Source organism: Neopelma chrysocephalum, unplaced genomic scaffold (genome assembly GCF_003984885.1).
Source record: "Neopelma chrysocephalum unplaced genomic scaffold, ASM398488v2 Primary Assembly neopelma1_189, whole genome shotgun sequence".
Lineage (NCBI taxonomy): Eukaryota > Metazoa > Chordata > Aves > Passeriformes > Pipridae > Neopelma > Neopelma chrysocephalum.
This window is the reverse complement of record NW_020897851.1, coordinates 881,361-893,840: the sequence shown is the minus strand read 5'-3', so window position 1 is coordinate 893,840 and position 12,480 is coordinate 881,361. Positions and strand designations below refer to the sequence as shown.

At 48.5% G+C, this 12,480-nt stretch overlaps 1 protein-coding gene across 6 annotated transcripts in view; it reads right to left on the bottom strand.

Moving 5' to 3' along the window:
- Positions 1–12,480, bottom strand: part of GRM7 (glutamate metabotropic receptor 7) — a 220,307-nt gene that overhangs the window by 90,998 nt on the left and 116,829 nt on the right. The window lies entirely within an intron of this gene.

Below are 12,480 nucleotides of genomic sequence, written 5' to 3'. Positions count from 1 at the left end.
TTCATATTCACACCATTATTTCATATTCTTACCATTATTTCATATTCTTACCATTATTTCATATTCATACCGTTATTTTTTTTGCACAGAGAGCTCTGATACACACAGTCCTCGTGGCTGGGTAGGGCTGTGGTTTAAACAGGTGGGAAAACCCAATGTTGTAGAAAAGCAAAATAAGCAAATATGTGGTCAGTGGAAGGATTGAAAATAGAGGAATTAAAAAAAATAAACCAATCCAAACGGTAACCTGAATAAGCTGAAACTGATTTTAAAAAAAACCAAAACCAACAGGGTGAAAGGCAAGTGATGCTGGAGGTGTATTACACAAATTTTGTCTCAGCAAAGGGTTGAAATTCTTCTTGATTTTGTAAGTTGAAGGCTATTGAGGGAAAATGTTTCCACTGGAATGACTTATCTGGAATAGGAAGACCCAAGGAGTTGAAATATTGGTAAAGCAAAAAAAACAACAACCAAAACCCAAACAAACAAACAAACAAAAAAGGATAAAAATGAAAATCAAGGATAAAGATCAAGAAAATCCTTATTTGTTCCAATGCCCATCACCAACTGGGCTGGAGAGACCCAAATATTGAAGCCTCGAGATAAAGTACATCTGTGAATGGGACTTCTCATAAATACACAGGAAACATGGCACAGAGTGTGAGCAGGGAACAGGGACACCCCCAGCCAGGGCAGAGAAAGGCTCACTGCCAGCACAGCTCCCATAGCACAGTTGTTTAGGTTGTTTTAGGAAAAATAAAAGAAAAAACCATCCCATCTCCAGTGATATTCTGCTTGTTGCTGGCAGATGAAAACACAACTTTTGCCTTAATTATTTTGTTTCTCAGTGGTAAACACTTTCATCTTTTATGGCATCTCAGATACCAACCTCCCCCACTCTACTGCACAGTGTGTTAATTAATAACATATCAGAGCTGCTTAATAAGAACCAGCAGTGGGGATGAGTTAATTAAAAGGCAGCAGGACAAAGGAGAGATTCACAGATACGCTTTAAAATACAGATCTAAAAGTACTGTTAAACGAGGCAGTGGAGAAGGTGTTTGTGTGGAGGGATCCTACAGGGGGAGGAGGAGGAGGAGGTTGAGGTTCATCCCCCAGCACCCACCATCTGCCAAAGGAGCATCATCCTCCAACCCAGGGCACAGCAGCCACAGCAACACCTGGAGGAACCCCTGGAACAGCCGTGAAAACCAAACTCAGCCCTTAAAATGGGAAAATCTGACTCCCGTGCAGGTCCCTGAGCACCTCCCAGAGCAGGGCAGGCTCATTTTCCCTTGTTTGAGGCACAGAGAAGCTGAGATGCAGGGGCTGCCTGAAGGCAGAGCAGCTCTGCTGTGCTGGCTGCTCCAAAAGCTCTGGGGGAAGAAGGACTGGTTTGGTGGGAAGAAATAAAACAGTGAAAAGGAAAGGCAGGGAAAGAATAAAAGAGAATAATAACTCCCAAGTTTTTCTCTGAGTCACACAAAATCCTTTGTTTTGTTTCACAATTATCACAACCTGAAATTTTCGCAACCTGGTGTTTTTGTGTTGTTTTTTTTTTCAAAGAAAACAATACAGGTTTTTAAAAATAAACTTCATTTTTAAATGGAGAGACAAAGCCTCGCTGCTAGTGAGTTCAAAAATCTAAAGAGTTTAAAACGCTCTCTTTTTTTTCCCCAGTCAGAATTAGGCAGAACGAGCTCAAACCCGTGAGCAGTGCCATCCAGCTTCCCTGGAATGGCCCACTTGGCAGGGATTGCAGCTGGTTAAAAGCACAGCTCCCCCAGCCAGCCCTGGCTCTGAGCATCCTGCTCCATGGCAGGGCCAGGGCACCACCCAGGCACAGCAGCCAGGGAAGCCATCCACTTCTGCTGGGGGAACATCTCTCCGCCCTGGCATCAAGCCTAAGGAGAATTTCAAGTTATTATCTGCTGCTGGGAAGTCCCTGTGCCCTCCCTGGCACTCCATCACTCCAAGCCAAGCTACTCCAAACCTCCCCCGAGAGACTCCAATTTCTCTTGTAAAACAAGGACGTGGCAACTTTGGAGAATTCATTGACAGAAAAGAAAGGAAAAAAACCAATCCAACCCCCAGAGTGCTACAGAGCTCCAGGATTTGTCACTTGGAAATTTATTCCTTCCCTCCACAGTGTCCTTTTGAGAGGCTCCCACTGTGACAGAGCAGAGCAGGAGCAGATGTATTTTATGGCACTGGGACCAAAGGGCTCCTCTGTGCTGGATGGAGCCATTATTTACACACATCTGAAGCTGCTGTGAAGGTCCTTTGCAGTCCTTCATCACTTCCCATCACCTTCAGCCAGAAAAGGTGAGAGGACTGGGAATGCAGCCCCAAAGAGCAAATAGAGGCATGAGCAACAAATACAGCCCCAAAGCCACCCAAAGGGGTCAAAGTGTGTTATTTTCCAGCTTGCTCAGCTCAAATCCACCCCAGGCAGCTCTGACAGCAGAGCACAAAGGTCCTGCAGCAGCAGTGATCCATCCCAGCAGCCCATGAGCTGCTGCTCACATCCAAGCCCCAGGCTGGGATAACAGTGCTCCCATCCCTCTGGAGGAGCCCGTGGCAGGCAGGGCCCCCTGGCATTTACCACTCTCAGCAAGCAGAGGTGCCCAAGGAGCTGGGGATGGATTGTCCAAATGGCACAGGTAGGATAAGTTCAGCTTCCATATTCTTGTCCCGCATTCCTGTTCCACCAGGAAACGTGTGCACAGTCATTTAACCTGTCAGGTTAATGCACTGCACTCACCAGGGAAAAACCTCTCAGAAAATTAAGTGGCAGCAACATGAAAGTTGCAAATTCAGGCCTTTGCCATGAATTCCTGCAGTGATCCACTACCCCTGATGGACTGAGGGAGTGACACGTGCTCTCACTGGCACCAAGGGCTGTGGCAAAGGGTTGGACTCTGGAGCCAAAAGCCACCTGAGACCAAACTGGGGCTGCTCTGACACACCTGGAGAAGCTGTGGCTGCCCCTGGATCCCTGGAAGTGTCCAAGGCCAGGTTGGACGGGGCTTGGAGCAACCTGGGCCGGTGGAAGGTGTCCCTGCCCATGGCAGGGGGTGGCACTGGATGAGCTTTAAGGCTCCTTCCAAGTAAACCATTATAGGATTTTCTGATTCCATGGCTTTGTGTCTCCTGTGCTGTGAGACAACCAACACGCTCATCCTGCCGTGATCAAAGGTTGGGACATCAAGGCCATCCACCCACTGTGGAGTGACTCCCAACAGCACAAGCACTCTAAACCATTATCATGTGATGGTTTTTCCTGGGAATCCCGCTCCAGAGTCACAGACATGGCACAGGGGTCAGGCCACATCCCAGGACGCTGCAGCTCCCGGCAGCCGGAGGGCAGGGGGATGGAGCCGGCTGGGTGGCAGCTGAGAGCACACGGGAGCTGGGAAGAGAGTCTCAAAAATATCCTGGCTGCCTTCCTTTCCCCCCCCTGCCAGCTCCTGTGCTGCTCTGGAGCAGATCCCCAGGAGGGTTCCCCGAGGCTGGAGCAGTCACGCGCTAAATTGGTCGGGGCATTAAACCCCCAGCGCTGGTATTTAAGGGTAATGGATGTATCTGGTAATCAAAGTGTTGCTTCAGTATCCATGGATACCCACGATTATGTGGTATTTGGATTCTGGTACAACACTAAGTACATTATTCTGCTTCCCTGAAATTCTCCAGGAGCTATTTTTCTTATCACCACTTAATTGGATTATCAGGTAGCAAAAGAGAAATTTAACACTTTTTCAGCTGATTTATCTGCAGAGATCCTCTTTTTGGGGTGGGGGGGGAATTACTTTTAGCAACACTGAAAACATCACAAAGTTATGTTGTTGCTGCTGATTATTAAGAGGAACTCTCAATTAATTTGATTAATGTGTTACTTTAAAATTAGCAGCTGCCAGGAGCTGCCTCCTGGATGTTTATTAAAGTTATGGGAACAACAGACAAAGCCTTTGGCATTGCCTGGCTCGGCACAGCTCATCCTCCACTGGCAGGGATTTGAGGACCTTTCTTGCTGCTCATCAGCACAGAAAACATCCTCAAATTAGGATTTTAACAAAGGCTTATTGGGAAGGGTGGGAAAAGATCAGGTTAAGTACAGATGGCAACTAGAATTTTAACCTAAACAATAAAAACAAGAAGTCTTCAAGTGTGGAAGATTTCTGATCCCTGGGAAAGACCCTGCCAGGGAGCTGCTGTGGTCCCACCATGATCCAACAAGCAGGACCCCCATCACACAGAGGGAAATACAGTTTAACCTCAGCTTGGGGCAGGCAAAGGAGAGGAATTAACTGGGGAAGAAACAAAATAAACCTCAAAGGCACATAGTAGGGTTTTTTCACTGCTATGTACTTTTTTTATGTCACTGCTGGGCTCTGGCATATCCTTCTCTACCCTGCATATACAATTTATGAGCTGCAATGAATTTTACTGGTGAACCTCATATATTCTGCAGACAGAAAACTAATGGCAGCAACACTGAAGAGTGAGTTAGAGAAGTCAGTATTCTCCCCATGTGAAAACTCCAATCTCACAATTGAGGATATTTCCCTGATAAAGCAGAGTCACATCCTAGAGGAACTGGAACGACACAGATTATTTGATACTCTGGAAGTGCAGCCGGGGCTGGCAGCTTGTTTGGTGTCAAACTCCTCAGCAGGGAGAGAGAGCTGTTCAAACAGCTGCCACAAAACACCAAATCTGCAAGGAACAGTCACTGGGAAGTCAATACACGACTCACGTTCAGAGCAGAGCAGGAGCCTCTGTGGCAGGGAGGGGGCTGAGGTGGGGTTTTGTTATGTGAGGGATTTCACATTTCAGTAAAACCCAGAATAAACACCTCCATGTCCATGCTGCAGGACCAGCCCTCAGCCTCTTACAGGGAATAAATCAGATTTTCAGTAAATCACTCTAATGTAGGAAAACTTCCAGTGCCATTCCCAAAGTTGCAGATTCACAGCACACCAACCTGAATCCCCAATATTCCCCTGTCCCATTGGGGCACGAGGTGCCACCAGTGTGGGAGCCCACCAGGGATGGGCTGGGGTCATCAGAACACTCCAGAAGAAAGATCCCAAGCATTTATCCGACAGCTCCAGTCCTGCTCCATGTCCCCAGGAAAGCTGGGATGCAGAACCTGGAGGAGATCCTGGGGTGATCCAGCACCAGCTCTGCCTGAGGCACTGCAAAGGGATTTTAATCTGTGGAAATCAGATGACTGGTAGAAAAGTTCCTGCCATCCCACGCAGCCAGAAATGGGAATAAATTAATTTATTCTGACCCCCAAAATTAAAACACACCAAGGCACATTCAAAGAAAACCGGCTGGATTTCATTCTGCCTGGATTTGCTGGGCCAAATCAGCACAGAATATTCAGAATCCTCAGGAAAAAAAGAACTTCAAGTTAAAGAAATGGCTAATAGAGAGATCTAGAAATGACAGCTGGGCCCTTGTCTCCAAAATCAAAGTTCTAACAAGACTCTGGATTGGACTGTTGGGTCATTACCAGGAACAGTGGATATCCTTAATCTCCTGCTTACCAAGAGCTACAAAGTTCCTGCTTATGCCCATAAAGGAAGTTTACAACAGCCCTGATCTGCAGATGGGCTCAAATTTAAATTACATCTCCACAGTATCATAATTCAATTGTAAAAATGAAAAGTGCACCAATAATAAAATTACATTAAAACATGAAACTACAACAAGTTATCCAAGAGAAGGATCCCTGTGGATACCAAACAGCTTTAACTCAGAAACTTTCTACACATGAAGAATGTACTGAATCATTTTTGAATTTTATTTTTGCTAATCTTGTTTATTGTTTCATTTTTTCACATTAACCCTCATCATAACCCAACACCAGAACACCTAAACTGATACAGAAGACTAATATTTCTGGTATGTTATTCATTAATGCTTAATTCCATTGTGTCAGACCTTTGCTGCATGTTTAATGACATTCCTGGTGCGTTTTATCACCTCAAAATTGTCCTTTATTATGGCAGTTACACTCCAGCAATATACAAAAAATTAAGACTCTCTCTGGAACACCAAATTAAATTATAAGAATGGTATGGGATCATTTTGAAAGATTTAGAAAAGCTCTGTTTGCTAGAGAGAAAATGAAGAAAATTGAGATACCCTGTTAGACCCAGAGCCAGCAGGGCTTGGGGAATGTGTGTGGGAACAGGAGAGGTTTTTGCAACAGGAGGAACTTGGGATTTATTGGCTTCCTAAAATCTGTGCTATAGAAGGAAGGTGCATTGGAGCCACACAGTGTATCCATGTAGAAAAAAAAATATAAAATAAAATTATGGTTCAGCTTCAAACATCTAAAACACTTTTGTTGTTACAACTTCATGCCAGGAGTGCTCCAATGAGCTGGGCTGGAGCAGAGCCCTGCAAAGCCCCCAGAGGGGATAAACCCTGCTCAGAGGGACACTGAGATCCCCCTAAATATGAAATGCTGCCAATTTGAAAGGAGATTGGATTCAAGGAAATCAAGAGAGGAGATAACTGATAAATCATTCCCTGTTTTCCTGTAAGAACCTGGAACAAGCAGATTCTCAGCTGAAGAACATCCCTGATGCCTTGAATCATTTCCCTGTTTCCAACAGCAGGTGCTGCTGGCAAAGGGAAAAGAGACATCCCAAATCCAGAGCCCTGAATAGAGGTGAAAGGGGTGCAATGTGGGGTCTGTGGGACAGCCCTGGGTGCACCTCCTGATCCATGGGATGGAACCCCAGGAGCTGCAAAACACTTTGTGTGATCTCATATGGCACAAATCCCAAAATAACGGGAACACAGGAGAGAATCCCACAGTTGTTACGTTGGGAAAAGACCTCTGAGGTCATTGAGTCCAACCATCAACCAGCACCACGTTCACCACTAAACCGTGTCCTCAGTCCCTCCTGAGCTGGGTTTAGTCAGCCTGAGCCCAGCTCTGCAGCGCTGTGTGTAAAAATAGCAAAGGCAAAGTTCTCAGCAATGGTGTCAGAACACTTTCTAAAACACATTTGCTTCAGGAACAACTGTGGGCGGTGAAAGCTCTGGCTGCAGGAGGCAGAAACAAAGCCCCAAAAATACCGTGTTCCACAGCAGAGCCTTCAGCCAAGCCATGATCCAAGTGAGGGCTGTGCTCCACACAAACACCAGCCAAGGATCTCAGCCCTGCAGCTGGTTCAGAAATCCCCCAAACTGGCACACTCAGAGCCCTGAGCTGACATTCCAGGGGAGGGGCAGGGGAAGCAGCCCCTGCTGCAGGCACAGCTTTCCTCGGGCATCTCCAGAGGCTCCTGATGCCCAAAGGGAGGGAAATGTGGTGAAGCTGGTCCTGAAGGGACACATGGGTGTCCTGAAAGGAGATTGGACTCCAGAGAATCAAGAAAGAAACAAAAGTGGTAAAATATTCCCTGTTTTCCTGTAAATAAGTGCTGGACAGCACCTCCCCTGGCACAGCTTGAGGCCATTCCCTCTCCTCCTGTCCCTTGTTCCCTGGGAGCAGAGCCCGACCCCCCCCCGGCTCCCCCCTCCTGTCAGGGGGTTGCAGAGCCAGAAGGTCCCCCCTGAGCCTCCTTTTCTCCAGGCTGAGCCCCCCCAGCTGCTCCTGCTGCTCCAGCCCCTTCCCTTCCTTGGGCGCTCTCCAGACACACCCAGCCCAACCTGAGTCTCCGCAGCTGGGGCTCTGCAAACCAGACCTGTTCCCTGCCATGGAACCTCCCAGGCAGCTGCACCTCCCCTCCAGCACCCCCTCCCTGGGCAGAGGGCAGCCAGGCTCCCCTCTCCAGGCCCTGGATTGCTGCCCACGGTGCCTGGATGCAGGGATGCTCCCAAACCCTTGGGGGCTGCTTTGGCTGCCTTGCAGGACACGATTTCCTGCCACCCCCTACACGGATCCTGAGCCCTGGGGCTGCCTGTTGGAGCTGTACTCTCTAATTTAGGGCCTGTGCTGTTCCTGCAGGGACATTTCCCCCCAGCGATCCCGGTGCCACCTCTGGGGAGTGAATCATTATAAACCACGAGCACAAAATGATCTCCACTGATGGAGCTTTTCTAACCACGGTTTAGAATGTTCCCTTGCTCCTAATTAATTTTTTCTTGGAGAGGTAAGGTGGTGTTTTAGCCTGCTCTCAGCTAATGGTATTTTTGTGGCTGTTATGTATCTGTGAGGGCAAGTAAAGACTTGTCAGTTCTTCAAAGAATGAGAAATCTAGAGAGTGGCAACGACACAATGGGAAATCTCAGTGGGAAAGGAGGGAGAAGAAGAAACCTTTGAAGCATAATTTTGGAAGGAAACCCGTTTCCTGATTTTTCCACCCAAGAACAGGCCAGCATTTACAGCATGACAACATTCTTTCCTGAGCCCCGTGTCAGGCTTGCAAGAGCTCTGCAGTAGATCAGGAACGTGGAGCAGGGCTCAGAGGGACTCCTGGGGTGTGAGTCAGTGAGGACATGAGGTGAGGGTTGGGCTGGAGCACAGAACTCCAAGGGAAGCTCCTGAAAGCAAACAGGGGTTTGGCATTCACTGCTCTTAGTTACAGAGATTACAGAGTCAGGAAGGCTGGAAAAGACCTTCAAGATCAAGTCCAATCTTCAGCCAAATCCCACCATGTCCACTAAGCCATATCAGCTCATGTTTTGGTAGGAAGAGAGGAGGAGACAGGGTGTGAGCCTGGGGGACACAGAGAGCTAAAGGAAAAGGAGGTGGCTTCCACGACATCAGGGCACTTGGGGATATGGTTTGAGGGTGGTGATGGTGCTGTGTTGATGGCTGGACTCAGAGACCTTGAAAGTCTCTTCCAACCTTGATGATTCTGTGATTTCTGTGGCATTTTGTTTCAACTTAAGTTCATAGAATGGTTTGGGTTGGAAGGGACCTCAAAGATCATCCAATTCCAACCCCCTGCCATGGGGCACCTTCCACTAGACCAGTTTGCTCAGAGCTTCATCCAAGCTGGCCCTGGACACTTCCAGGGCTGGGGCAGCCACAGCTTCTCTGGGCAACCTGTGCCAGTTCCTTGTGTCTCACCCCAAGGAAGGCAGCAGATCCCAGCTCATTCCTCCTCCACACTTCCAGCAGGATGAGGGTCTCCTCCCTCTACACTCGAGCCACCATCCCCAGTCTTTGGGGCACTGCTCTCATTTCCACACACTGTTCTGCTGCTGCTTCCCAGCTTTGACTGAACCCCAAAATGCTCCCCCGGGGCTCTCCCTCACACACAGATCACACCAGGGGTGAATGACACAGGCTCCAACATTCCTGAGGGAAGAGTTCATCAGGTCTCATCAGCAAACTGCCACTCCATGGTGTGTGTTCATATCCCACAGCACCTCATGGAGCCTGAACAAAGCCCTGAGTCAGGCACAGCTGTTAAAAGCACATTTAAGCACAGTCTCAAAAGCAAATCATAAAGTTCATGGAATCACAGAATCATTTAGGTCGGAAAAGACCTTTAAGATCCTTGAGTCCAACTGTTCCCCCAGCACTGCCAAGGCCACCACTAACCCACGTCCCCAAGTGCCACATCCACAGGGCTCTTAAACCCCTGCAGGGACAGTGACTCAGCCACAAAGAAAGGGTCAAAATATGGTTGAACATTGGAACCCAGCGTATGAACAGACTGAAGGGAACACACCAGTCCCATTCCCTCCAAATCAGCTCCAGATCAGATTTGCAGCTGCCAGCTGGGGTGACTGACATATCAAAACACAGTTTTTCTGTCAGGTCCCTCCAGGGTTTCTGATCAGTCCTCACTTGCTGCAGCACATTTTTTCCCAAAGGATTCACACCCAAGGTCATTGCTGGGAGCTTCTCCACTGCCCAGTGCCTTCTAGGACTGGAAATGTGTGCATTCAGCAAATGGGAATTATTTCAGCAGGTTCTGTTCCCAGCCTTTGAATGGAGAAAGACAAAACAGAGACAAAACTCTGTAATTCCTTGGTCTTTTCTTGTCTTTCTCATAATCCTTGTCTCCTTCACACTGGAGTAATGTTCTTAATGTACTAGACTGAGCCTTAATGACCCTCTCTCAAATGAGTACTAAAAATGCAATATAGTTCAATAAAACCACTGTTGCAGCCTTGCAAAAACCACCCCCCTGCACTGCCTGGGGATAATCTGGTCAAGTTAATGGAGCTCTGACAGGAGAGGCTGTAAAAGGTACAGAAGTGAGGAGCAAGCTCTAGGGAGGCAGCCCAGGATTCATCCCAGCAGTGCCCTATCTCATGGAAAATGGCCCATGTTATATCACAGTTAGAGACCAACACCCAGGGACTGGGGCTGAGAGGGCACCTCAGAGAGGGGACAGGGAGGGGACACTCAGCCAGACAGTCAGGCCAGGCTGGAAGGGGCTTGGAGCAACCTGGGCTGGTGGAAGGTGTCCCTGCCCATGGCAGAGGCTGGAACTGGATGAGCTTTAAGGTCCCTTCCAACCCAAACCATTCCATGGTTCTATGAATACCCCGGGGCAGCACAGGTTGCAGCTCTGGAATATGGATCCTCCAGGAACACCCAGGGCAGGAGGGGGCTGGCAGGGGGGTGGTCCTGGTCCCCAGGAGCAGCCCTGCCTGGAAATGAGCTGGCTGAAGGGCTGAGGAGGTGCCAGTGAGCAGAGGGCATGGGGAGCACCAGGGCACCTTGTGAAACCCAGAACTGGGCAACCTCAGCTCCCAGAGCAGCCACGCCGAGGGACGTGGGGCAGGGGTTGGGGGGCTGCACAGGAGCACCCCCTGCACACCCCTGCCCCTTCCCACTCCCTGTGGGCTTCCTGTACTGGCCCAGACTGGGGGGTGTGGGGTGCTGAGCCCCCCTGGCTCTGAGCTGTGCTCCTGGGACACCACGGGCTGAGGAGGTTCCTCTTCACACTGCACGGAGTGAGCACAAAGGACAGGGAGCAAAGATCACCTGCCGCCTTGGAAAGCAAAGCTCTGCCCTCCAGGCTTTGAACCACTGCTGTGGCCTCGTTCCTGACACATCTGAGCAGGTTTGCTCACAGCTGAACGTTCACCTTCTCTCAGCAGGGCCCTGAACACAAACCCCAGCCCCAGCCTGGGCTTCTCACCTCTGCAGCTCTCCTGCAACCCCAGCCAGGTGAGCCAGACAAAGGGCAGGAAAAGCTGAATAAGCAAAAAAATGTGCTTGACCCAGCCCGTGGAACCACCCCCACTCCCTGCCCCTGTGCATTCCCTGCACCCAGGAACCTCAGAAAATAGGTGGAATGTGGTTATACCTGAGTTACTCAGCACTGAGCTCTTCATTGCCCGTTTTCTAAAGAGGTTTTTCAATGAACAGCCCATCAGAGACAAAGTGATTCCCTCAGTTTGGTGCTGAGTTCGAGAGGCCCATGAAATATTTGCCAATATTGGGAGTGCCCGACACGTTTCCCTGAACACAGAGGGATTGATTGCTGCAGAAATCCTCCCTCCAGCCCAGCCCACACTGCCCTGCAGAGCTTCCAAAACCAGCCACAACCTTTAAAGCCTCTGTTTTCCTTCCAACAAATGGAGTTATGGCAACAGGACACTCGGATCTCCGGCAAGACAATTCTCAGGAAAACATCCTTTTCCTCACAGGAGGAAGGAAAAAGATGCTTTTGTTTTCCCTTTTGCTGTGCACAAGAAAAAGCCCAAACGAAAGCCTTGGGACTTGTGGGAATTAAACACCCAAACCCAACCCTTTTGGGCTGCAGGGGAGGGACCCTCAGAGGTGCTGGAAGCACCAGCCCAGGGGCACAGGGGAGAAAGGGCTTCACAGGGACATCCTTACAACCTGTTACTTGCTGCTCAAAAATGGGACTCGTCAAAAGGAGCACAGCCAAGTGAAAATGTTCACAACACAGCAGCAAACACATACACCAAAATCTTGGGGGTTTTGGGGTAACGCTTCATTTCCAGAGAATGTTTAAGTGCTAGTGGCAAGCAGTGAAAAAAGCTTTTCTTTTCCTGGATGGAGTGAGTATGGGGAATATTCACCACCAAGATTCACTCCTCATCCTGTGCATTTTAAAGACCCTTAAAGTCTAATTTTTCAAATGTATACATGTAAACAATATATACTGAATATCTCACTAATTCAGAATTCAAACAAATGTTCAAAAATTCACTATTGTAGTGACTATCCCACTAATTCAAAAGTCAAATAAATCTAAAAAAATCCGCTAATATAGTGGATATCCCCTATAAGAAGGGCAGGAGCAGCCCATGAGGCACCTAATGTTTATTTTGCTATTCATGTTATTAACACTAAAAACCTGGATGTTCTTAGGGAGATTGGCTCTGTACTGATGCAAACCTGCAGGCTCCAGCAGAACTTTTTCACTGTGGGAGCAGGAGAAGGATTGAGTGTCAAGTTTATCTGAGATCAAGTTTTTCTGAGCTAAACTTTATCAAGTTTATCCCACAGTCCTGATTTTATGAACTGGGCATCCAGACCTCTGACAGTGCAGGACAAGCTGCACCAGTTCACTG